Here is a 25397-nt window from a genome sequence, read left to right as displayed (position 1 = left end):
TACGTTATAATCTTACATTCCTGACATACTTCAATTGCGCTATTAACTTCACAAATATTAAACAAATATTCTACTTCACTTTACAAAAAGTGTCATTAATTCTATCAAAAATTTTGCTACCCTCTTTTTTCTCATCTAATTTAACTCTATCATAAGATAAATGTCATGGTTTCCTCATATTCATCACGATGGATAGTAAGAGAGAGATTGATGGTGATGACCGTTAGTAGGTTAGTAAATTTTTGATTGTTTAATCCTCTTTTTTAACTACACGTAAATTATGTTGCCGGCCGGTGTGGCCGAGTGTTTCGAGGCGCTTCAGTCTGGAACCGCGCGACCGCTCCGGTCGCAGGTTCGAATCCTGCCTCGGGCATGGATGTGAGTCATGTTCTTAGGTTAGTTAGGTTTAAGTAGTTCTAAGATCTAGGGGACGGTGGACCTTAGCTATTAAGTCCCATAGTGGTCAGAGCCATTTTAACCATTTTGAAGTATGTTATGTTGTTTTGAAAACTTCGCACCTAGACGGCGACTCCTACGTCTTTTTCTCTGCAATCTCGTCTTTTTATCCTTACTTGCAACAGAACTTCAAAATAAACTATAATTGCCTTTCAAAAATCGTCTCTATTCGTCTGTTGTATTGTTTTTAACGTCGTACTTTTCCCTTCCTCCTATTTTCTCGATCGCAAACTTTTACATTCCTATCTTCCGTCATCGTACTCTTCCATATAGAAATCTTTTCAGGGTTAAAGTAACATCCTACTGTTCTACCTCTTTCCACGAAATAACATGTTCCTTGCTTAGCTTAATATTTCAATTCTCTTTCCGAACATTTACCTTCTGACGACTTCGTTTACTTATTTCCCTTATATTTCTGTTTATCATATTGTGGTATCTTCCACAAATCCTATACGCTTCACATATTCCCCTTCACTGTCCTCGATGGAATAAATTTAAAATGTCTATCTCCTTTCCCCCTAATATTTTGTTTCCTACCTACTTCTGCACTTCTTTTCTTCTACAAAAATCAACTTCCTCCTCCTTCTCATTACGTCTTTAAGAGATAATCTACTACGATTTCGTTAAACTATCCACATGCTCTCTATTTTTCTCCTTACGTTCAACTCTCTCCAGAATACATATCGTTTGCCGAAGGGTTACATTAGTGGTTATTTTCATGTCTTTTCACCATTATTATTCTCTTACCTTCTTACAAAAGTTATTCAGTTAATCGAGATAAGTACGAGTTAAATGTTTTATCTCTGTGTGTTTTGCTCTCTTTCCTACTTTTTGATTTCAGGACATTCAATACAACTACACTCCTGGAAACGGAAAAAAGAACACATTGACACCGGTGTGTCGGACCCACCATACTTGCTTCGGACACTGCGAGAGGGCTGTACTAGCAATGATCACACGCACGGCACAGCGGACACACCAGGAACCGCGGTGTTGGCCGTCGAATGGCGCTAGCTGCGCAGCATTTGTGCACCGCCGCCGTCAGTGTCAGCCAGTTTGCCGTGGCATAGGGAGCTCCATCGCAGTCTTTAACACTGGTAGCATGCCGCGACAGCGTGGACGTGAACCGTATGTGCAGTTGACGGACTTTGAGCGAGGGCGTATAGTGGGCATGCGGGAGGCCGGGTGGACGTACTGCCGAATTGCTCAACACGTGGGGCGTGAGGTCTCCACAGTACATCGATGTTGTCGCCAGTGGTCGGCGGAAGGTGCACGTGCCCGTCGACCTGGGACTAGAGATGGGCAACACTGTTCTTTTCAGAGATTGGATCAGAACTGTTCACTCCCTGAAATGAATTAGCTCTTCTTCATGACTCACCACTCATTTACAATAGAAAATAAATGGAAGGCACATTGCCCTTTAAACTTGGTTTATCTAGTACTATACCTGTATTTTGATCTTATTTGATCCTAATTTGAAGCTACACAGATAATGAGTAAGAATTTTGTATTGTTTATTGAAATTTCCACGATATGACAAAGTTTTTGATTATTGATTTATTTTGCACTATCGTGGTTTTCTTGGTGATCGGAAAATGTTGTAACTTGAGATTTACATTAACAATATATTTGGCTATAATGTATTAAAATTTCATTAACCTCATACAAATACATCACAAGCCATATACACTCCTGGAAATGGAAAAAAGAACACATTGACACCGGTGTGTCAGACCCACCATACTTGCTCCGGACACCGCGAGAGGGCTGTACAAGCAATGATCACACGCACGGCACAGCGGACACACCAGGAACCGCGGTGTTGGGCGTCGAATGGCGCTAGCTGCGCAGCATTTGTGCACCGCCGCCGTCAGCGTCAGCCAGTTTGCCGTGGCATACGGAGCTCCATCGCAGTCTTTAACACTGGTAGCATGCCGCGACAGCGTGGACGTGAACCGTATGTGCAGTTGACGGACTTTGAGCGAGGGTGTATAGTGGGCATGCGGGAGGCCGGGTGGACGTACCGCCGAATTGCTCAACACGTGGGGCGTGAGGTCTCCACAGTACATCGATGTTGTCGCCAGTGGTCGGCGGAAGGTGCACGTGCCCGTCGACCTGGGACCGGACCGCAGCGACAAACGGATGCACGCCAAGACCGTAGGATCCTACACAGTGCCGTAGGGGATCGCACCGCCACTTCCCAGCAAATTAGGGACACTGTTGCTCCTGGGGTATCGGCGAGGACCATTCGCAACCGTCTCCATGAAGCTGGGCTACGGTCTCGCACACCGTTAGGCCGTCTTCCGCTCACGCCCCAACATCGTGCAGCCCGCCTCCAGTGGTGTCGCGACAGGCGTGAATGGAGGGACGAATGGAGACGTGTCGTCTTCAGCGATGAGAGTCGCTTCTGCCTTGGTGCCAATGATGGTCGTATGCGTGTTTGGCGCCGCGCAGGTGAGCGCCACAATCAGGACTGCATACGACCGAGGCACACTGGGCCGACACCTGGCATCATGGTGTGGGGAGCGATCTCCTACACTGGCCGCACACCACTGGTGATCGTCGAGGGGACACTGAATAGTGCACGGTACATCCAAACCGTCATCGAACCCATCGTTCTACCATTCCTAGACCGGCAAGGGAACTTGCTGTTCCAACACGACAATGCACCTCCGCACGTATCCCGTGCCACCCAACGTGCTCTAGAAGGTGTAAGTCAACTACCCTGGCCAGCAAGATCTCCGGATCTGTCCCCCATTGAGCATGTTTGGGACTGGATGAAGCGTCGTCTCACGTGGTCTGCACGTCCAGCACGAACGCTGGTCCAACTGAGGCGCCAGGTGGAAATGGCATGACAAGCCATTCCACAGGACTACATCCAGCATCTCTACGATCGTGTCCATGGGAGAATAGCAGCCTGCATTGCTGCAAAAGGTGGATATACACTGTACTAGTGCCGACATTGTGCATGCTCTGTTGCCTGTGTCTATGTGCCTGTGGTTCTGTCAGTGTGATCATGTGATGTATCTGACCCCAGGAATGTGTCAATAAAGTTTCCCCTTCCTGGGACAATGAATTCATGGTGTTCTTATTTCAATTTCCAGGAGTGTATTTTTAAAGTGAACGTTTCCTTCCGAAGACGCCTAAAATCGCAAAATCCGTACCAGAATAAGAAAAAAAATATAAATTTGACTGTAAAACGAAAGTGCTGCATATAGCCTTACGCAGAATAAAACAAGGAAAATATTGGTGTATCACATTTTGCCATACGTTTATCGTTTCGCTCGTAATTAAAGCGTAAATTCGAGTGTCCATAATAAAAATCCTATAGTAAGAGGAGTCATCAGGAACCTAATCTAATCAGTTTAAACAAATAAAAATAAAATAAAAACAACTGATGTATACATAACATAATAATGTCATATACATAGCGGTATTACTTCGAAGAACAATATCCAGTAGGGACGAACTCCAATGCAGAGGCGCTGAGTCGAGCAGGTCGAGCCGCGAGCTGTATTACTGCGTGAGCTGATCGAGCCGCGAGCTGTATTACTGCGTGAGCTGAGACCGTAGAGACCAGAGTGACACCTGAGTCGCTTTGCTCAACACTCTGGCTAGAGTCGAGATGGTGGAGTGAGCGTTAAGCGGGCGAGTTCCGAGGGTGGGGGGAGCGGTGAACACACCCGCTCCGAGACAAATCGTCCGTTCCCTTGCGAGCAGGTTGTTGCAAGTAGTTCCTATGTTATCCGCTAGGTTTCTCTCTGTCCTGTTGCTCGCATCAACTGCCCAGAGGGCAGGACGTGCGACTGAAACGATCGCCGACAGAGTGCGATGCGAAGTTAAGCTGCGCCAGACACTGCAAGCGGCAGGCGACGCACAGAGACGGCACGGCATATGTGAAACACAAAATCCAATGGGGCACTGCACAATGCAGGAAGCCAAGGTAGAAGCAGGGCAGAGGCCGGCGCTGGCTGTGTTGTGTGGCGTGCACTGTGCTCTGACCAGCAGAGGCGCTGCTGATATGCTCCGTCTCTCTCTCTCTCTCTCTCTCTCTCTCTCTCTCTCTCTCTCTGCTGTGGGAAACGTTTGGAGCTACCGTTCTTTTATTCTGAATCACTGATTGTTCACTCCTTTGAAAGATTGAACTCTATGAATTAGTTCAAAAGTGGATCCCCCATCTCTACCTAGGACCAGACAGCAGCAACGCACGGATGCACGCCAAGACCGTAGGATCCTACACAGTGCCGTAGGGGATCGCACTGCCACTTCCCAGCAAATTAGGGACACTGTTGCTCCTGGGGTATCGGCGAGGACCATTCGCAACCGTCTCCATGAAGCTGGGCTACGGACCTGCACACCGTTAGGCCGTCTTCCGCTCACGCCCCAACATCGTGCAGCCCGTCTCCAGTGGTGTCGCGACAGGCGTGAATGGAGGGACGAATGGAGACTTCAGTGATGAGAGTCGCTTCTGCCTTGGTGCCAATGATGGTCGTATGCGTGTTTGGCGCCGTGCAGGTGAGCGCCACAACCAGGACTGCATACGACCGAGGCACACTGGGCCAACACCCGGCATCATGGTGTGGGGAGCGATCTCCTACACTGGCCGTACACCACTGGTGATCGTCGAGGGGACACTGAATAGTGCACGGTACATCCAAACCGTCATCGAACCCATCGTTCTACCATTCCCAGACCGGCAAGGGAACTTGCTGTTCCAACAGGACAATGCGTCTCCATGGGAGAATAGCAGCCTGCATTGCTGCGAAAGTTGGATATACACTGTACTAGTGCCGACATTGTGCATGCTCTGTTGCCTGTGTCTATGTGCCTGTGGTTCTGTCAGTGTGATCATGTGATGTATCTGACCCCAGGAATGTGTCAATAAAGTTTCCCCTTCCTGGGACAATGAATTCACGGTGTTCTTATTTCAATTTCCAGGAGTGTAAATTCTCGAGTGGACTCCTTTGTCTTGTCTAAACTGTATAATGACTCATGTGATGCATACCTAATGTTTTTCGTATCTTTGAGTTAATCAATTCGACACCATTATCATGGACTACTTTACTCACTTACATGGAGCCTTTGTATGCGGAAAAGAATGTGTGGCTCTGGTATTTCTCTTGCTAGAGAGATGATGTGTTTTTACTAGTACCTTCTGTCCTGGTAAAAATACTCGTGTGTTTGCCGTTCTGTCCGCTCGCTCCTTTCTCTTTAACGCAGCAGCTTTCAGATTGCTCAGTGCTAATTTTACTGGATGCTGACGCGGTACTGGAGGGAATGTAATTACTTCTCGTATTTTATCTGGTGCTGGTTTATTTTTAAGAACAGTAATTGGGGGTAACAACGTACTGGTAGGTGGCATTTCATTTATGCCATCTTGCATTCAGACAAATGTCGGTCCCAGGTATTATGCTGCTTACTATAGCACAATCGGCAGAGGGTTCCTAAATCTTTCATCGTTCGTGCAGCTGGGTTGGTGCTTCGTTTGTACCTGGAAATGTAAATATGTTTAATTTTATGTCGTCGCAGAGTGTTTTGCTATTTTGCTGAACTATATTGCGGCCCATTGTCCGATAGCATTTTATCGACTCGACATACTTTTCGAAGGAAATCTCGTGTCAGCGCTTTGCTTATGCTCCTGCCTGTTGCTTTCTTCAATGGTGTAAATGTCACGTTTTTTGACGTTAATTCTATGACTACAAGAATAAGTACGTGACCTTTCTGTGTATGGGACCCATGAGATCTGTTGCTGCCATATGTCTGAATTTCTCCAGAATGATAGCGAACATTGGTGGTCTCATGTGAAATGTTCCATGCTGCGCTCTCTGGCATTTCCTACATTGAACTGGAACCTGTGTGATTCTTCGCTCCATGTTTGCAAAGTAACAAGATATTTTTAATTTTAAAAAACATTTCTTAGATCCAAAATGGCTGTTACTGAAATGAGTATACCAAATGTACTTATTTATCAGTTCCTGTGGTGTGCATGCGACCCATAACATTGTACTTGTGTCACGTCCGCAGAATAATACATTATCCCTTTCAAGATAAAATTGTCCAATATCCCGCGATTCCTTGTTTTTCCACTTAATTTTAATTTTGGCTAGGTTTGGATATTTTTCCTGTTCCCTGCCTAACTGTTTCAAAGAATTGGTGACGTAGTTCTCAAAGGGCACATTGTTTAGGTGACACATTAGCACTTGGTCTTCTTCCGTATTGCTCATTATGTTTTTATTAACCCATTCTGGCAATCGGGAGAGGATAATAGCTATGACATTTGAAGGTCCAGGTACACAAGTGATATGAAAATCATAATCCTGCAACATAAACATCCACCGACTTAGTCTCCTGGGCTATAGTTGCTTTATGGTCTGTGATAATATTGGTTTTTCGCCCTGACACGAAGTATCTGAATCTACGAAACCCCCATATTACTGCCAACGCTTCTAATTCCGTAATTTCTTCTCACATTTTGTGAACACACGACTAGCTGAAGCTATTGTTTTTGTTACCCGCTATCCGCCTTCCTCGTGTTGTTGAAAGAGTGCCACTCCCAAGCCTGTTTTCACACCGTCAGATGCCATACAGAATTATTTCGTTAAATCGGGATGCGCTAAAAATGGAGCCTTTGCCAATGACCTTCTCAGTAATGAGAATCCCTGTTCTGTTTGGTCATCCCACACCCATGGCATCTTTTGGCTGGCCAACGCACATAAACGTGCGGTAGCAAGGGATTCACTCCAAATGAATCTTTTATAAAAGTTAATGAGTGCCAAGATACCTCGCAATGTCTTCATATTATGTGGCGTACCCGTGGTCTGTATCGATTGTAGTTTGTTAGGGTTGGGTTCAGTCCCTTGTTCAGTGATAATATGGCCTATAATCTCAATCCTTTTACTTCCTAAATAGTATTTCTTTATGTTTACGGTTACTCCATATTCTCTTAACTTCCTTAGCTATTTATCAAGTACCTCATTATGGAGCTCCCATGATGGCTCAGCTACTAAAATGTCATCAACGAACAGGTAAGACGCTGTTGGAGTTCTTTATCCAACACAGTTCCTAAACCTCATACAAAGCAGCAGAGGATATGTTCGGAAGAGGGGGAGTCTTTTGAATTGATAACTGCGTCCAAACGCGATAAAGGCCGTATTCTTTCTGCATTCAGGTGTTAGTTCTATTTGCCAAAAACTAGCTCGCAAATCAAGGGAAGTAAAAATATTAACTCCATAGAACTTCTGCATCAGCTCTTCTAATTTTTCTGGACTACCGTTTCCTGGAATAGTAATGGAATGTATTTGTCTGGTATCCACGCCTAATACTTCCATCCTTGTCATCTGCAATTTGTAAGGCACAGTTGTACGTTGAGATTGAAATATCAATAATATCAACTTCTCTCATTTCGTATAGGTCTGCTAATACCGGTTTTCTGTAACATAATGTGATAATGTAAGGTCGTACACAAAATGGCTTGCGTTCTTTCACTTGGAATGGCATTTTGTCGATTGACTGTCATCCCTTTTAGCACTACATACTGATAGGCAAATCTCATAACCACTGAATTATGTTAGGTGTCATATTCACCTTCTCGTTGCGATTTATAAAGCTCTAACGTAAGGTGCGAATCTGACAATTTGTTCTGCCACCTTACAAAGTGGAAACTGGAAGCGACGTTCGCATAAACCAGAATGAAGTGATAGGCACAATAGTTGTTTTAATAGATGTGGAAGAGCAGGCTGGAACCGAGGTAGTACAAATAATCACGGTAACTGATGATATGAGGAACATGAAGAGAGATACAATGATGATTGGGTAACAAAGGCCACAAAAGAGATGAATGTGACAGGAAACGCCAGAAGAGAGTTTTGTGGGACTTGAAGACAAACCCATGTGTTGGACAAACCAGTGAAAATGAAAAGTTTGATGAAAGAATACTCTGGGGATGTTAGTGAAGCTCATTTTGAGGAAGATGAAATTGCAAGTAATGAAGAATACCAACCTACAGTAGATACATAAGTTAGCGCTATAAGCCACCTGCAGTTATTGACAAAGGTAGTGAATTATGTGCTGTAGCAGAGGGACGTAATGACTAAATGGTGAATAAAGAAGAAATACCCATATTCCCACTGAAAGGATGTAATGTTGTAGGTGCAATAGGTGACAAGGAAATGATAATAAAGTATCAAGTTTTATTGGAAGTAAGCATACAAGGAGTAGTGTTGGATGTTATTACTATGGTGGGTCCAAATCTTAATATTAGGGACGGAGTTAGTGGTGGTCCACAGGGCTGTTAAGGCTTTAACAAAATAATGATAGTGTGACCCTGACGGTTAATGATATTTAGAAACAAATTAAATTTAGCAACATAGTTAGTCCCAAAGTGATGGTACGGAAGCTCCTATTCTGTCGAGGAGCTCCTGGAAGAGCTAAAAAATTAAGCAAATTCCAGTGTTCCATTCTTGATTTTTTTTATTTAAACTAATGACGTGTCGCCTGAATATGTTTCTTATAATTCATTTTATCTGTTTCTACAATAGTGTTATAATTTCATGTATTGACTCGTTCGATGACCATGGAGACTTCTCCTTAATGTGGTCCCACGGAACAATAAATAAATAAATAAAAAAAAATAAAATAAATACATACTATCTGAAAATAATGTGCGAATAATTTCATTGAGAACTGTATAGAGAGTGTAGTATTCCACAAAGGAGGAGGTTCAAAATCGAAATAAGGCTGGCTAGAAATAAAGAATAAAGTGAGGAATGTAGATTTTATGGATCAAGATGGGAAAAGAGAGTTGGAGAATAGGTTATTAAAATAGAAATGCAGTATTATATAATAAAGTAGGATTAAAGCATGGAGAATCTTACAAGTTTAAAGCCAAGCCATATTAACCTTTCAAATTAACGCAACATATAATACCATTAGCAAATAATGGAACAATAGAGAAAGAGCTACAGGAGGCGCAATCTTTGCAGATTATTTAGAGGTCAGCTAGTCAGTACTACAACACGTTATGGTATGTTATAAAGAATGAAGTTTCATTAGAGTCACACTGGGACGCTAGGGTACTAAATAAAACGATAGAATCTGTGAACGATTAGCAAGAGTCTATCGAGGAATCATTACTGAAATCTGAAGTGGCAAATAAGTTATCTAGTCTTGACTTGATCGTTGAATACTGGTAGACACAATTAGCTGAAAGTGTAGACATTTCACAGTTTGCATTTATAGTGGCCAATGTTTTCAGTTCAAAGCGCTGCCGTTTGGAATTAATATTTCTGTAGCCACGTTCATAAGGACGCTAGATTCCATACTTGGACCAGAACTATAATTACTTTGCACTCAGAAATCATTTCAATTGCAGCCATCAATTAGCAAGAGTGTTATCAGATATTGGGAGAAGTAATGAGAGCTTCTCAAAGAGGCTATGATGTGGTTAACTTAGCCTAATCGGAGATCTCAACAGGGGAGATACAATTCTTAGGCACATCAACCAAAGCCTGAATCCTGCTGTGTTGGAAGCTATAAAGTGATTCCGAGCTCTAAGGAACAAGAAAGAAATAAAGTCATTTCTCTGTCTCTGTTTTACCGCAAATTCGTGAAACAGCAGGTCTTAATGCAGCAGCTATACTTAACTAATAAGGACATAAAAGTGGACAGAACAGCGTCAGAAGAAGTTTGATAGCATCAAGGAGGCTCTCTGAAAAGGAGGAATGCTGCTCCACCTAAGATTAGACAAGAAGTTTTGTGTATTTGCTGACAGTTCGGATTTTGGAATAAGAGCACAATTATTCCGAACGGTCGAGACCTAGAATGGTGCAGAACAACAATCAATTAACTTCGCTAGCACAATGTTAACGAAATGTGAACGTAACTAAACAGTTACTGAAAAACTGGTGTTAGTAACTGTGTGATCTTTAAAAATGTTCCGCTACTATTTGGTAGGGGGAAGTAAATGTACATACCGACCGTAACATACTTTCTTTCAATAACATTACAGATTGACTCATGGCAGGCTCAGTAGACGGGCCATTGGTCTTGAGGGATAGTTACAGTTCTGGCAAAGGCAATGCAGTGGCGGATTCATTTTACAATGTGGAGAAAAACTAAAATGTGTATTTCTAACAATTGATGATGAGGGCTAGGAAATTGTAAGAAGTGAGAAGTGTCGGAAAATGAAGACGCCCACAACCAGTAGTAAATGACAGATACGTTGTATAATAAAGAACGAAGTAGGCGACTTAGGTGCAGCCGACGCGTTCGGGACTCGCCCGTCCACCAGAAGAGGTTTATTGGTAGTAACAGATGAGTTTTTCGAGTTTTTATATCCATACAGCAAATGTACTGTGAAAGAAGTGTCTAGTACACTACTGGCCATTAAAATTGCTACACGAAGAAGAAATGCAGATGATAAACGGGTATTCATTGGACAAATGTATTATACTAGAACTGACATGTGATTACATTTTCACGCAATTTGTGTGCATAGATGCTGAGAAATCAGTACTCAGAACATATGTCTCTGGCCATAATAATGGCCTTGATACGCCTGGGCATTGAGTCGAACAGAGCTTGGATGGCGTGCAAGGTACAGCTGCCCATGCAGCTTCAACACGATACCACAGGTCATCAAGAATAGGGACGGGCGTGTAGTGACGAGCAAGTTGCTCGGCCACCATTGACCAGACGTTTTTAATTGGTGAGAGATCTGGAGAATGTGCTGACCAGGGAGCAGTCGAACATTTTCTGTATACAGAAAGGCCCGTACAGGACCTGCAACATGCGGTCGTGCATTATCCTACTGAAATGTGGGTTTCGGCAGGGATCGATTGAAGGCTAGAGCAACGCGCCGTAACACATCTGAAATGCAACGTCCACAGTTCAAAGTGCCGTCAATGCGAACAAGAGGAGACCGAGACGTGTATCCAATCGCACGCCATAGCATCACGCCGGGTGATACGTCAGTATTGCGAGGACGAATACACGCTTCCAATGTGCGTTCACCGCGATGTCGCCAAACACGGATGCGACCATCATGATGCTGTAAACAGAACCTGGATTCATCCGAAAAAATGACGTTTTGCCATTCGTGCACCCAGGTTTGTCGTTGAGTACACCATCGCTGGCACTCCTGTCTGTGATGCAGCGTCAAGGGTAACCGCAGCCATGGTCTCCGAGCTGATGGTCCATATTGCTGCAAACGTCATCGAACTGCTCGTGCAGATGGTTGTTGTCTTTCAAACGTCCTCATCTCTTGACTTAGGGATCGAGACGTGGATGCACGATTCGTTACAGTCATGCGGATTAGATGCCTGTCATCTCGACTGCTCGTGATACGAGGCCGTTGGGACCCACCACGGCGTTCCGCATTACCCTCCTGAACCCACCAATTCCATATTCTGCTAACAGTCATTGGATCTCGACCAACGCTAGCAGCAATGTCGCCTTATGATAAACCGCATTCGCGATAGGCTACAATCCGAAGTTTATCAAAGTCGGAAAAGGTATGCATTTCTCCTCCTTACACGAAGCATCACAACAACATTTCACCAGGCAACGCCGGTCAACTGCTGTTTGTGTATGAGAAATCGGTTGGAGACTTTGCTGATGTCAGTACGTTGTAGGTGTCGCCACCGGCGCCAACCTTGTGTGAATACTCTGAAAAGGTAATCATTTGCGTATCACGGCATCTAATTCCTGTCGGTTAAATTTCGCGTCTGTAGTACGTCATATTAGTGGTGTAGCAATTTTAATGGTCAGTAGTGTAAATTAGGTCATGGCTATATACATACAGTATACAAACCTCAACAAGTAATTAATGATTATGAGTCCCAGTTTTATTCAGATTCTGGAAGAATACGTCGAAACGCCATATATTATTTCAGTTCCACCTACGTGCAAATTCATGAGTTTGGTAGAAGAACGTTAACTAGCTTTGGAAACATTAGTATTAAAACGGAGTCTGGAAAGGCGAGATATAATAAGGAAAGGAATATGTTGTGGGAGATACGATACTAATAATAGACACCAAGATAAAGAAATTCTATGGAATTTTTGAAGGGCCACATACAAACGTCGTTGATGTAGTAAGTACTGAGTCCCAACTAATAAGAGGCATGTAGAATGTGGTTGATATTGAGATTCTTTGGTAGCTCAATGGGAGCCTACGGATTCCGACGAGCTTGAATACGAGCTACCAGAAATAATATCTCTTAGTAAACAAACATATGAAGTACGCTATAAAAGACCCAGATAAGACACGTAATTCATTGTACATAGTAGCAATGTAAAAATGCTAAGAGAAACAGTAGTTGTAAGAACTTTGAAATGACGTGCGTTCAGTCCTTGTTTATATTCATTAAGTAACAGCGGCTGAACTAACTGCATGCGGACCTTGTGTCAGGCGTGTTGTGACGTTCACGAGCCAGTTTAAAGACCCGGTGCAGACAGTACAGTATTAATGACCCCAGAATGGCACAGCTCAGGCAGCCGGAGGAGGGAATGAGTGGATACCAGCGTAATACAATCAAGGAATGATCTCAATAGGTCTGTTAGTAAACATACAAGCTGAAGTGTATTGACAGACAGGAAGAGGTATAAACAAAACTTGTAAATACAATATTGTTTCATATAGATGATTTACAATTTAACCTAAGTGTCCGAGTTCGATCCCCGGCTGGGTCGCCGATTTTCTCTGCTCGGGAACTGGGTGTTGTGTTGTCCTAATCATCATCATTTCATCCCCATCGACGTGCAAGTCGCCGCAGTGGCGTCAAATTGAAAGAATTGCACCCGGCGAACGGTTTATCCAACGGCAGCCCTAGTTACACGACATTTACATTGTTAAATGAGCAATTAAAGAGTAATATAATAACGAAACCGGTGTTCAATTGACTTAGAAGTGCAAAGTCGTTTCAAGGAAATAGTGAAAGCAGCAGTATTTCATCTAATGTATTACTTGTTTACTATGAGCTAATTAACTGAGAAATACATTTTAAGAAATTAATTTACGGATTAGTCAATGTAACAGTTTTGAAAGCTTCATTTTGGATTTGTCGACAGACCAGATTGAAAGATGTGATTATTAAAGTATTCGTTGTGTCGGAAAGGTAAAATATTCTTCGTATTTTGTTTCTAAAACATAACTTTTGTTGCATGCGAACCAGGTGAATAGTCGGTGAAGATAGACGCTGTTGGTATGTACAGAAAATATGTTTGTCATCAGGTAAACACCACTGGAAACGCATCATCTGGGGGTGGCAACCTCGGCCGCCGAATGACAACCTTTTCAAAGAACGCCCTTGAGTCATTAAGCGCGTCTAAAAATAGTTAGTGTGAGGATTAATGCTCCATAGTAGGGCAAAGAGAAATAAATTTCGCCTATGTATTATGTGTAATGTGTGCATTCCGTCTATATTGTATCTCTATAGTGTAAATTGCGAAAACAAATGCTCCGATCATTTTCTTTCCGGCGGCCAAATCACCGCTGGAAAGAGTGAGAGCAAATTATTTATTATTTTTCTAAAAATACGTAAAATCAAACAATATTTTTCTGATATTCTCAGAAAATTATATGTCGATTATCAACACCCTGAAACTTACGTTTACTACATTTGTTGTTGTATTTCAAGTGTTCTGTTTCATATGTTACCGACGTTCAATGATTTTATACTCGAAATACTGATGATATTTAATTTCACGTGGGGATGGGAGGTAAAGTCAAAATGTTTTATTCTTACAATAAATTGGAAATCTAAGAAAAGCTGTTCACTACCTGCCAATATAACAATACCTCATGAATATTTATTGTATTTTGTTTAAAATTTCTCGTAACGAAATACTAAAATTAAATTCATGAAGAAAGGGGAATTAAATAAAAAACGTAGCCTAAAAGATAAAGAGAACTAAATTGTAATTGCTCATCCTAAGAGATGAAAGATGGCGCTCAGAATTACGATTTTGTTTACAAAAACCACATTTTCGAAAAGAAATTACCAAAGGGGATGAGTAAGTACCCTTTATGTTCAAGTCACATATTATTCCCTTATTTTCAGTTTTTTTTTAAATTTTTTGTCGCGTCTGTAGCTATCGCGTAGTATTCAGAGAGTAAAGACGTACTGCGAACGCACACAGTCGGTAGTAAGAGTTCAGTGCCCACGCTGGCTAAGGAGCCGTTGGACCATATGGTGCTGCCAGTGGACCGTGGAGTGAGGCACTGTGTTTAGACACGTGCACGACCCTTACTACAGCAACTAAGTACGTAGAGAAATCACAGTTATTCCGGCGCAAATATTTCCTAATAATAGTCGCTTTTTCCAATACTGATGTTAGGAGAAGCCTTACAGGTCCTAGGGCGTTTCTTACAACAGTATTAAAACACTAGAATTCGATCATATTAGTAAGTAAATGAATTATGTTTAAACTAACGAAAATGTACGAACGGCGACGAAATATCACGTGTGCAAGTACGAAGTACACACTGCGTGACTGCGCGCCATCGTCACCTGTCGCCGATAGGAACCTTCCGATACGGTTGTGTTGTAATACCATGTTCGCAGGAAATACACTCCTGGAAATTGAAATAAGAACACCGTGAATTCATTGTCCCAGGAAGGGGAAACTTTATTGACACATTCCTGGGGTCAGATACATCACATGATCACACTGACAGAACCACAGGCACATAGACACAGGCAACAGAGCATGCACAATGTCGGCACTAGTACAGTGTATATCCACCTTTCGCAGCAATGCAGGCTGCTATTCTCCCATGGACACGATCGTAGAGATGCTGGATGTAGTCCTGTGGAACGGCTTGCCATGCCATTTCCACCTGGCGCCTCAGTTGGACCAGCGTTCGTGCTGGACGTGCAGACCGCGTGAGACGACGCTTCATCCAGTCCCAAACATGCTCAATGGGGGACAGATCCGGAGATCTTGCTGGCCAGGGTAGTTGACTTACACCTTCTAGAGCACGTTGGGTGGCACGGGATACATGCGGACGTGCATTGTCCTGTTGGAACAGCAAGTTCCCTTGCCGGTCTAGGAATGGTAGAACGATGGGTTCGATGACGGTTTGGATGTACCGTGCACTATTCAGTGTCCCCTCGACGATCACCGGTGGTGTACGGCCAGTGTAGGAGATCGCTCCCCACACCATGATGCCGGGTGTTGGCCCTGTGTGCCTCGGTCGTATGCAGTCCTGATTGTGGCGCTCACCTGCACGGCGCCAAACACGCATACGACCATCATTGGCACCAAGGCAGAAGCGACTCTCATCGCTGAAGACGACACGTCTCCATTCGTCCCTCCATTCACGCCTGTCGCGACACCACTGGAGGTGGGCTGCACGATGTTGGGGCGTGAGCGGAAGACGGCCTAACGGTGTGCGGGACCGTAGCCTAGCTTCATGGAGACAGTTGCGAATGGTCCTCGCCGATACCCCAGGAGCAACAGTGTCCCTAATTTGCTGGGAAGTGGCGGTGCGGTCCCCTACGGCACTGCATAGGATCCTACGGTCTTGGCGTGCATCCGTGCTTCGCTGCGGTCCGGTCCCAGGTCGACGGGCACGTGCACCTTCCGCCGACCACTGGCGACAACATCGATGTACTGTGGAGACCTCACGCCCCACGTGTTGAGCAATTCGGCGGTACGTCCACCCGGCCTCCCGCATGCCCACTATACGCCCTCGCCCAAAGTCCGTCAACTGCACATACGGTTCACGTCCACGCTGTCGCGGCATGCTACCAGTGTTAAAGACTGCGATGGAGCTCCGTATGCCACGGCAAACTGTCTGACACTGACGGCGGCGGTGCACAAATGCTGCGCAGCTAGCGCCATTCGACGGCCAACACCGCGGTTCCTGGTGTGTCCGCTGTGCCGTGCGTGTGATCATTGCTTGTACAGCCCTCTCGCAGTGTCCGGAGCAAGTATGGTGGGTCTGACACACCGCTGTCAATGTGTTCTTTTTTCCATATCCAGGAGTGTAGTTAGCTTTCCGTTAAATCATTTACGATGACGATATTTAGTAAATAAATACTTTAAAATATCATTCCCTTTGCATTGTTATTCCAAGTAATATAGCTTGCTGTTTCATCACTTACAATAACGTTAAGCCTGCCGGAGTTGCCGTGCGGTTCCAGGCGCTACAGTCTGGAGCCGAGCGACCGCTACGGTCGCAGGTTCGAATCCTGCCTCGGGCATGGATGTGTGTAATGGCCTTAGGTCAGTTAGGTTTCATCCGTTCTAAGTTCTAGGTGACTGATGACCTCAGAAGTTAAGTCGCATAGTGCTCAGAGCCATTTGAACCATTTTGAATAACGTGAAGTAGAATTGCAGTTTACAGAGAACTCGACGGCGCTAATACTGCTTCTGTCTGTGATGTCCTTAGGTTGGTTAGGTTTAAGTAGTTCTTAGTTCTAGGGGACTGATGACCTTGGATGTTGTTCCACAGTGCTCAGAGCCATTTGAACCATTTAGAACTGCTTCTGTGAGTGACATAAACTTTGAGAGTTTCTCGGCAAAACAGGTAGAAAGAATCCTGCACTACGACTCACTAAAATAGTCCAAAGAGGAAATTCGGATTGAAAAGGACGGCCAGTCATACTCTACACCTCTTATACCACCCTCTATGGACTCACTGACTAAACTGAGCTATTCCTGGAGGTATAATGCAAGAAGAGGCATCTTGCAAGCTTCCTTTTGTACCAAGGAGATAATCGTTATCAATTACATTGTTTGATTGTAACTGCAATCCTGGAAAAAGACCTCCATCATATTTCCCAGCGTATTAGCGTTTCCATATTAATGCGGTATAGTTAACTTCTTTTATCTTCCCATGTTCCACTGGGTTGAAATTTATTTCGTTCCTTGCTGTAATCAAGAAAAGATCGTCCAGGTTTCATCTTCCGCTAGTTTCCTTGCCTACATGTCCGACTTGCTACCATTTTACTGTAGTCGGCGTTGTGGTTCCGTCTTCCAGTACAGCCTCGCCTTTCATACGTTACTTTCTATTCCTTTCTCACATGATAATACTCAGCTTGTAACTCGTCATTAATGTGTGAAATACGCTTGTTACTTTTTCCAATTTTAAGACCATTAGACGATGCCTTAGTCAAAACCGCTAAGATACATATTATAAAACGCTATTTTAAAATTCGTCCTAATTCCGAGAACGGTTCAGTAAAATCGAAGCATACCCTCCTACACATATTCTAATAGATGTTTCTACCCGGATAATTATTGGCTGTTTTGAAGCTGACGTGCCGGAATAATTTGATTAATAATGAAAGTCTGTATCGTATTAGCAATTGGAAAAAAGATAGTACGTTAAGCAGAACTTTGTCTGTCATCGAATATATGACAGATGCTAAGCCATTGATATTCATCTGCCCTTTTCAGTAATGAGCACCAGTGCAACAAAACGGGAGACACGAATCTTCAGAAAATCTGGAAGTCTTCCCTCTTGAATTCCACACGTTAAGCAGCGTAAATTACGCATGTCTGATTGAACAGCAACTAAAGGTAGTTAATGTAGCAGTTCATCCACAGAAAGCTAGAAGAATTTCATTAATAATGAAATACGACATCCTGTTCTCTATTGAAGCAGGATTATTAGTTTCTCAGGACACTGTTACTGTAAAGCAATAATGTAATTGTGTTGTTAGCGAAAACATCAAACCGTTCTATGTTATTGGCAGGTATTGTGATTAACATTAAAAGCATTTAAAATTAATTTTAGATACGGTGTTAGTTGCTAGTCTGTCACATACAGGTATTCATATCAGAAAACGAGTAATTGTACATTATGCAAGAATCTGTTGTCGGCAGTCCCCATCAACACCGATTCTTCAAAGAATTGATCTCCAATCTATAAAACGTCAGATTACTTTAATAATGAGTTAACTTGTTAAATGTTTCACGTTGTGGGGTGGCAGCGACAGAAAGTTTCGAATAGGATTGGAATTATGTGTCAAGTTTGTTGGAAGTCACCAAGCGCTCTCATTCTCAAATACTGGATGAGTACATTCTACATACTGTATGTGGCTTGAGTTACGCTACATCAGTTTCAAACTGTAACCAATAAATCCGATTTTTTAAATAATCTGACTCCCTCGTGTAACACAGCTTCATGCTTCTGTTTCGTGTACAAATGAATCAATGTGTTAAATATTTGTGTTTAAGTGTGCGAGAAAATGCTTAGGAAAGGTTTCATATTATGCTCGCAGTTTGTTGGAAGTCGCTAAATGCTCTCATTATGGAACGAACTGAACTCTTAGGCACCATTGCTGATTCCAGCTATATAAAGTCCATCAAGCACGTGTGGGGTAGACATACAACTTCATGTCTATCGTCTATATGTACCAACGACTATACAGCGCTGTTGAAGCAATGAAACGCCAGGCAAACGAACCCCTTACCAACTTCGTTGTCGGCACGGAAGGAAGTGGCAGAGAAATCACTGCTGTTGGTGGCGATCACACATCCCGTTAGGGACCAGTCCCGTCTCTCGTAATGTCTAGGCGACCATCGTGAATCGCGGTGACTTCAACGTCATAATTGTCATTGAAAAATAGTGCCGCGTTTGTTCGTCTCATTGCGTAATTCTTTGATTTACCTTCTGTACTATAGTAGTACTTTAGTCCAATGTTGCATTGCAGTGACACATCATGCTAAAGTTTCATTCGTCCGGAAGTTTTGCACACCAGAGTATTTCCATTCAGTAATGACTGATGTGCCATAAAAATGTAATCACAGTTGAAATTCCCGCAGGAAACACCCCACTAAACTACTGGTAACTTAGGTATGTTTTATGTCTATAAGTTACATTTCACAATTTTGTGTTTATTTAGCGACGGACAAGATACACTCATTGTACTTCGTTATCTCAATACCTTCACATGTTTAGCCGATTTGTAGAGGTATAAATTCAGCTGTTCAGGTTACTTGACATAAAGTTAGGTCCTCTACATACGAGGTGCATTCATGTTCTAAGGCCTCCGATTTTTTTTCTCCGGACTGGAAAGAGATAGAAACATGCGCATTGTTTTAAAATGAGGCCGCGTTCATTGTCAATACATCCCAGAGATGGCAGCACCATATGGCAGATGGAATTTTACCGCCAGCGGCGAGAATGAGAACTGTTTTAAATACTTAAAATTGCGACGTTTTCCTTACTTGAACAGCATGCAATCATTCGTTTTCTGAATTTGTGTGAAACCAATTGAAATTCATCGACAGTTGAAGGAGACATGTGGTGTTGGAGTTATGGATGTGTCGAAAGTGCGTTCGTGGGTGCGACAGTTTAATGAAGGCACAACAACATGTGACAACAAACCAAAACAACCTCGGGCTCGCACAAGCCGGTCTGACGACATGATCGTGAGAGTGGAGGGAATTGTTTTGGGGGATCGCCGAATGACTTGAACAGATCGCCTCCAGAGTTGGCATTTCTGTGGGTTCTGTGCACACAATCCAGCATGACGACCTGAAAATGCGAAAAGTGTCATCCAGGTGGGTGCCACGAATGCTGACGGACGACCACATGGCTGCCAGTATGGCATGTTGCCAAGCAATGTTGACGCGCCACGACAGCATGAATGGGACTTTCTGTTCGACGGTTCTGACAATGGATGAGACGTGAATGCCATTTTTCAATCCAGAAACAAAGCGCCAGTCAGCTCAATGGAAGCACACAGATTCACCGCCACCAAAAAAAATTCGGGTAACCGCCAGTGCTGAAAAAATGACGGTGTCCATGTTCTGGGACAGCGAGGGCGTAATAATTACCCGTTGCGTTCCAAAGGGCACTACGGTAACAGGTGCATCCTACGAAAATATTTTTAAGAACAGATTCCTTCCTGCACTGCAACAAAAACGTCCGGGAAGGGCTGTGTGTGTGTGCTGTTTCACCAAGACAATGCACCCGCACATCGAGCTAACGTTACGCAACAGTTCCTTCGTGATAACAACTTTGAAGTGATTCCTCATGCTCCCTACTCACCTGACCTGGGTCCTAGTGACTTTCGGCTTTTTCCAACAATGAAAGACACTCTCCGTGACCGCACATTCACCTGCCGTGCTGCTATTACCTCAGAGATTTTCCAGTGGTCAAAACAGACTCCTAAAGAAGCCTTCGCCGCTGCCATGGAATCATGGCGTCAGCGTTGTGAAAAATGTGTACGTCTGCAGGGCGATTACGTCGAGAAGTAACGCCAGTTTCATCGATTTCGGGTGCGTAGTTAATTAAAAAAAACATCGGAGGCCTTAGAACTTGAATGCACCTCGTAATTTGCCTCGATTACAGTGTTCGTCTGTAAATGTTCAAATAATACACAAACCTCTCCAATGTCGACACAACTTGCATCAGCGTGAAAACAGGTTTACGTACAGCTGCCACCTTCTTTGTGATACAGGATTATCTCATTACGTACGTGTCCGGTGCGCTGACCGTACCGCATGAACGCCAGTCCGTGGCCATCTCTTTTAACTCTCTCAGCCACACTGTCGTTCCGTTGAATGACTATACGCACAGCCTTTAGTCGTAATGCCGCAGCCCAATGGAAGCGACCGGCTAATCGTGAGCATAGACTGTAGGCCTACTTTTATAATAGACTGAATCGATACTACGCTTCTCTAGTTCAGTTAATAGAAATTTCGTGAAAATCTGATATACGGCTTTCACAAAATGTTTGAATCGCAATGGGGAGTCCACTAATCGTGCTGCCCATGAGATGATTGATGAGACTGACGACAGCAGCAGAATATACTAAAGTTGCCAGACGGTGTAACACTTTGGACCAGGGCCGGCCAAACGCCGCACACTGTGCAGACGTGCGGAAGTGCTGCACATGTGCTGCACGTGTGCGACAGCGACGTCTGTTACTAGGCATGTGTCCTAAATGAACGGCGGCGGCTCCACTTCCCTGTTTATGTGGTACAAGCAAGGGCGCAACATACCCAGTCTCGTTTACCCCTGGTAACCGTAACCGTAACAGAGAAGTACTGAGAAATGGCAGGTACTGTGAAAAAGCAAAGGACGGGAGATCTATGTTCTCAGTCGTTTAAAAATGACTGGGAACTGCAATTCTTTTTTGTAGCCGTTGGTGAAAACTCACAGTGTTTGCTATGCCGAGCTACAGTCTGGAACCGCACGACCGCTACGGTCGCAGGTTCGAATCCTGCCTCGGGCATGGATGTGTGTGATGTCCTTAGGTTAGTTAGGTTTAATTAGTTCTAAGTTCTAGGCGACTGATGACCTCAGAAGTTAAGTCGCTTTGTGCTCAGAGCCATTTGAACCATTTTGAATAACGTGAAGTAGAATTGCAGTTTACAGAGAACTCGACGGCGCTAATACTGCTTCTGTGTGTGATGTCCTTAGGTTGGTTAGGTTTAAGTAGTTCTTAGTTCTAGGGGACTGATGACCTCGGATGTTGTTCCATTTGTACCATTTGAACCATTTGAACCATTTAGAACTGCTTCTGTGAGTGACATAAACTTTGAGAGTTTCTCGGCAAAACAGGTAGAAAGAATCCTGCACTACGACTCACTAAAATAGTCCAAAGAGGAAATTCGGATTGAAAACCACGACCAGTCATACTCTACACCTCTTATACCACCCTCTATGGACGTACTGACTAAGCTGAGATATTCCTGGAGGTATAATGCAAGAAGAGGCATCTTGCAAGCATTAGATTAATACGCAATGCTTCCTTTTGTACCAAGGAGATAATCGTTATCAATTACATTGTTTGATTTTAACTGCAATCCTGGAAAAAGACCTCCATCATATTTCCCAGCGTATTAGCGCTTTCATATTAATGCGGTATAATTTCTTCTTTTATCTTCTCATGTTCCGCTGGGTTGAAATTTGTTTCGTTCCTTGCTGTAATCAAGAAAAGATCGTCCAGGTTTCATCTTCCGCTAGTTTCCTTGCCTACATGTCCGACTTGCTACCATTTTACTGTAGTCGGCGTTGTGGTTCCGTCTTCCAGTACAGCCTCGCCTTTCATACGTTACTTTCTATTCCTTTCTCACATGATAATACTCAGCTTGTAACTCGTCATTAATGTGTGAAATACGCTTGTTACTTTTTCCCATTTTAAGACCATTAGACGATGCCTTAGTCAAAACCGCTAAGATACATATTATAAAACGCTATTTTAAAATTCGTCCTAATTCCGAGAACGGTTCAGTAAAATCGAAGCATACCCTCCTACACATATTCTAATAGATGTTTCTACCCGGATAATTATTGGCTGTTTTGAAGCTGACGTGCCGGAATAATTTGATTAATAATGAAAGTCTGTATCGTATTAGCAATTGGAAAAAAGATAGTACGTTAAGCAGAACTTTGTCTGTCATCGAATATATGACAGATGCTAAGCCATTGATATTCATCTGCCCTTTTCAGTAATGAGCACCAGTGCAACAAAACGGGAGACACGAATCTTCAGAAAATCTGGAAGTCTTCCCTCTTGAATTCCACACGTTAAGCAGCGTAAATTACGCATGTCTGATTGAACAGCAACTAAAGGTAGTTAATGTAGCAGTTCATCCACAGAAAGCTACAAGAATTTCATTAATAATGAAATACGACATCCTGTTCTCTATTGAAGCAGGATTATTAGTTTCTCAGGACACTGTTACTGTAAAGCAATAATGTAATTGTGTTGTTAGCGAAAACATCAAACCGTTCTATGTTATTGGCAGGTATTGTGATTAACATTAAAAGCATTTAAAATTAATTTTAGATACGGTGTTAGTTGCTAGTCTGTCACATACAGGTATTCATATCAGAAAACGAGTAATTGTACATTATGCAAGAATCTGTTGTCGGCAGTCCCCATCAACACCGATTCTTCAAAGAATTGATCTCCAATCTATAAAACGTCAGATTACTTTAATAATGAGTTAACTTGTTAAATGTTTCACGTTGTGGGGTGGCAGCGACAGAAAGTTTCGAATAGGATTGGAATTATGTGTCAAGTTTGTTGGAAGTCACCAAGCGCTCTCATTCTCAAATACTGGATGAGTACATTCTACATACTGTATGTGGCTTGAGTTACGCTACATCAGTTTCAAACTGTAACCAATAAATCCGATTTTTTAAATAATCTGACTCCCTCGTGTAACACAGCTTCATGCTTCTGTTTCGTGTACAAATGAATCAATGTGTTAAATATTTGTGTTTAAGTGTGCGAGAAAATGCTTAGGAAAGGTTTCATATTATGCTCGCAGTTTGTTGGAAGTCGCTAAATGCTCTCATTATGGAACGAACTGAACTCTTAGGCACCATTGCTGATTCCAGCTATATAAAGTCCATCAAGCACGTGTGGGGTAGACATACAACTGCATGTCTATCATCTATATGTACCAACGACTATACAGCGCTGTTGAAGCAATGAAACGCCAGACAAAAGAACCCCTTACCAACTTCGTTGTCGGCACGGAAGGAAGTGGCAGAGAAATCACTGCTGTTGGTGGCGATCACACATCCCGTTAGGGACCAGTCCCGTCTCTCGTAATGTCTAGGCGACCATCGTGAATCGCGGTGACTTCAACGTCATAATTGTCATTGAAAAATAGTGCCGCGTTTGTTCGTCTCATTGCGTAATTCTTTGATTTACCTTCTGTACTATACTAGTACTTTAGTCCAATGTTGCATTGCAGTGACACATCATGCTAAAGTTTCATTCGTCCGGAAGTTTTGCACACCAGAGTATTTCCATTCAGTAATGACTGATGTGCCATAAAAATGTAATCACAGTTGAAATTCCCGCAGGAAACACCCCACTAAACTACTGGTAACTTAGGTATGTTTTATGTCTATAAGTTACATTTCACAATTTTGTGTTTATTTAGCGACGGACAAGATACACTCATTGTACTTCGTTATCTCAATACCTTCACATGTTTAGCCGATTTGTAGAGGTATAAATTCAGCTGTTCAGGTTACTTGACATAAAGTTAGGTCCTCTACATACGAGGTGCATTCATGTTCTAAGGCCTCCGATTTTTTTTCTCCGGACTGGAAAGAGATAGAAACATGCGCATTGTTTTAAAATGAGGCCGCGTTCATTGTCAATACATCCCAGAGATGGCAGCACCATATGGCAGATGGAATTTTACCGCCAGCGGCGAGAATGAGAACTGTTTTAAATACTTAAAATTGCGACGTTTTCCTTACTTGAACAGCATGCAATCATTCGTTTTCTGAATTTGTGTGAAACCAATTGAAATTCATCGACAGTTGAAGGAGACATGTGGTGTTGGAGTTATGGATGTGTCGAAAGTGCGTTCGTGGGTGCGACAGTTTAATGAAGGCACAACAACATGTGACAACAAACCAAAACAACCTCGGGCTCGCACAAGCCGGTCTGACGACATGATCGTGAGAGTGGAGGGAATTGTTTTGGGGGATCGCCGAATGACTTGAACAGATCGCCTCCAGAGTTGGCATTTCTGTGGGTTCTGTGCACACAATCCAGCATGACGACCTGAAAATGCGAAAAGTGTCATCCAGGTGGGTGCCACGAATGCTGACGGACGACCACATAGCTGCCAGTATGGCATGTTGCCAAGCAATGTTGACGCGCCACGACAGCATGAATGGGACTTTCTGTTCGACGGTTCTGACAATGGATGAGACGTGAATGCCATTTTTCAATCCAGAAACAAAGCGCCAGTCAGCTCAATGGAAGCACACAGATTCACCGCCACCAAAAAAAATTCGGGTAACCGCCAGTGCTGAAAAAATGACGGTGTCCATGTTCTGGGACAGCGAGGGCGTAATAATTACCCGTTGCGTTCCAAAGGGCACTACGGTAACAGGTGCATCCTACGAAAATATTTTTAAGAACAAATTCCTTCCTGCACTGCAACAAAAACGTCCGGGAAGGGCTGTGTGTGTGTGCTGTTTCACCAAGACAATGCAC

This window comes from Schistocerca cancellata, chromosome 5 (genome assembly GCF_023864275.1).
Source record: "Schistocerca cancellata isolate TAMUIC-IGC-003103 chromosome 5, iqSchCanc2.1, whole genome shotgun sequence".
Lineage (NCBI taxonomy): Eukaryota > Metazoa > Arthropoda > Insecta > Orthoptera > Acrididae > Schistocerca > Schistocerca cancellata.
Note: the sequence above shows the minus strand (reverse complement) of the source record.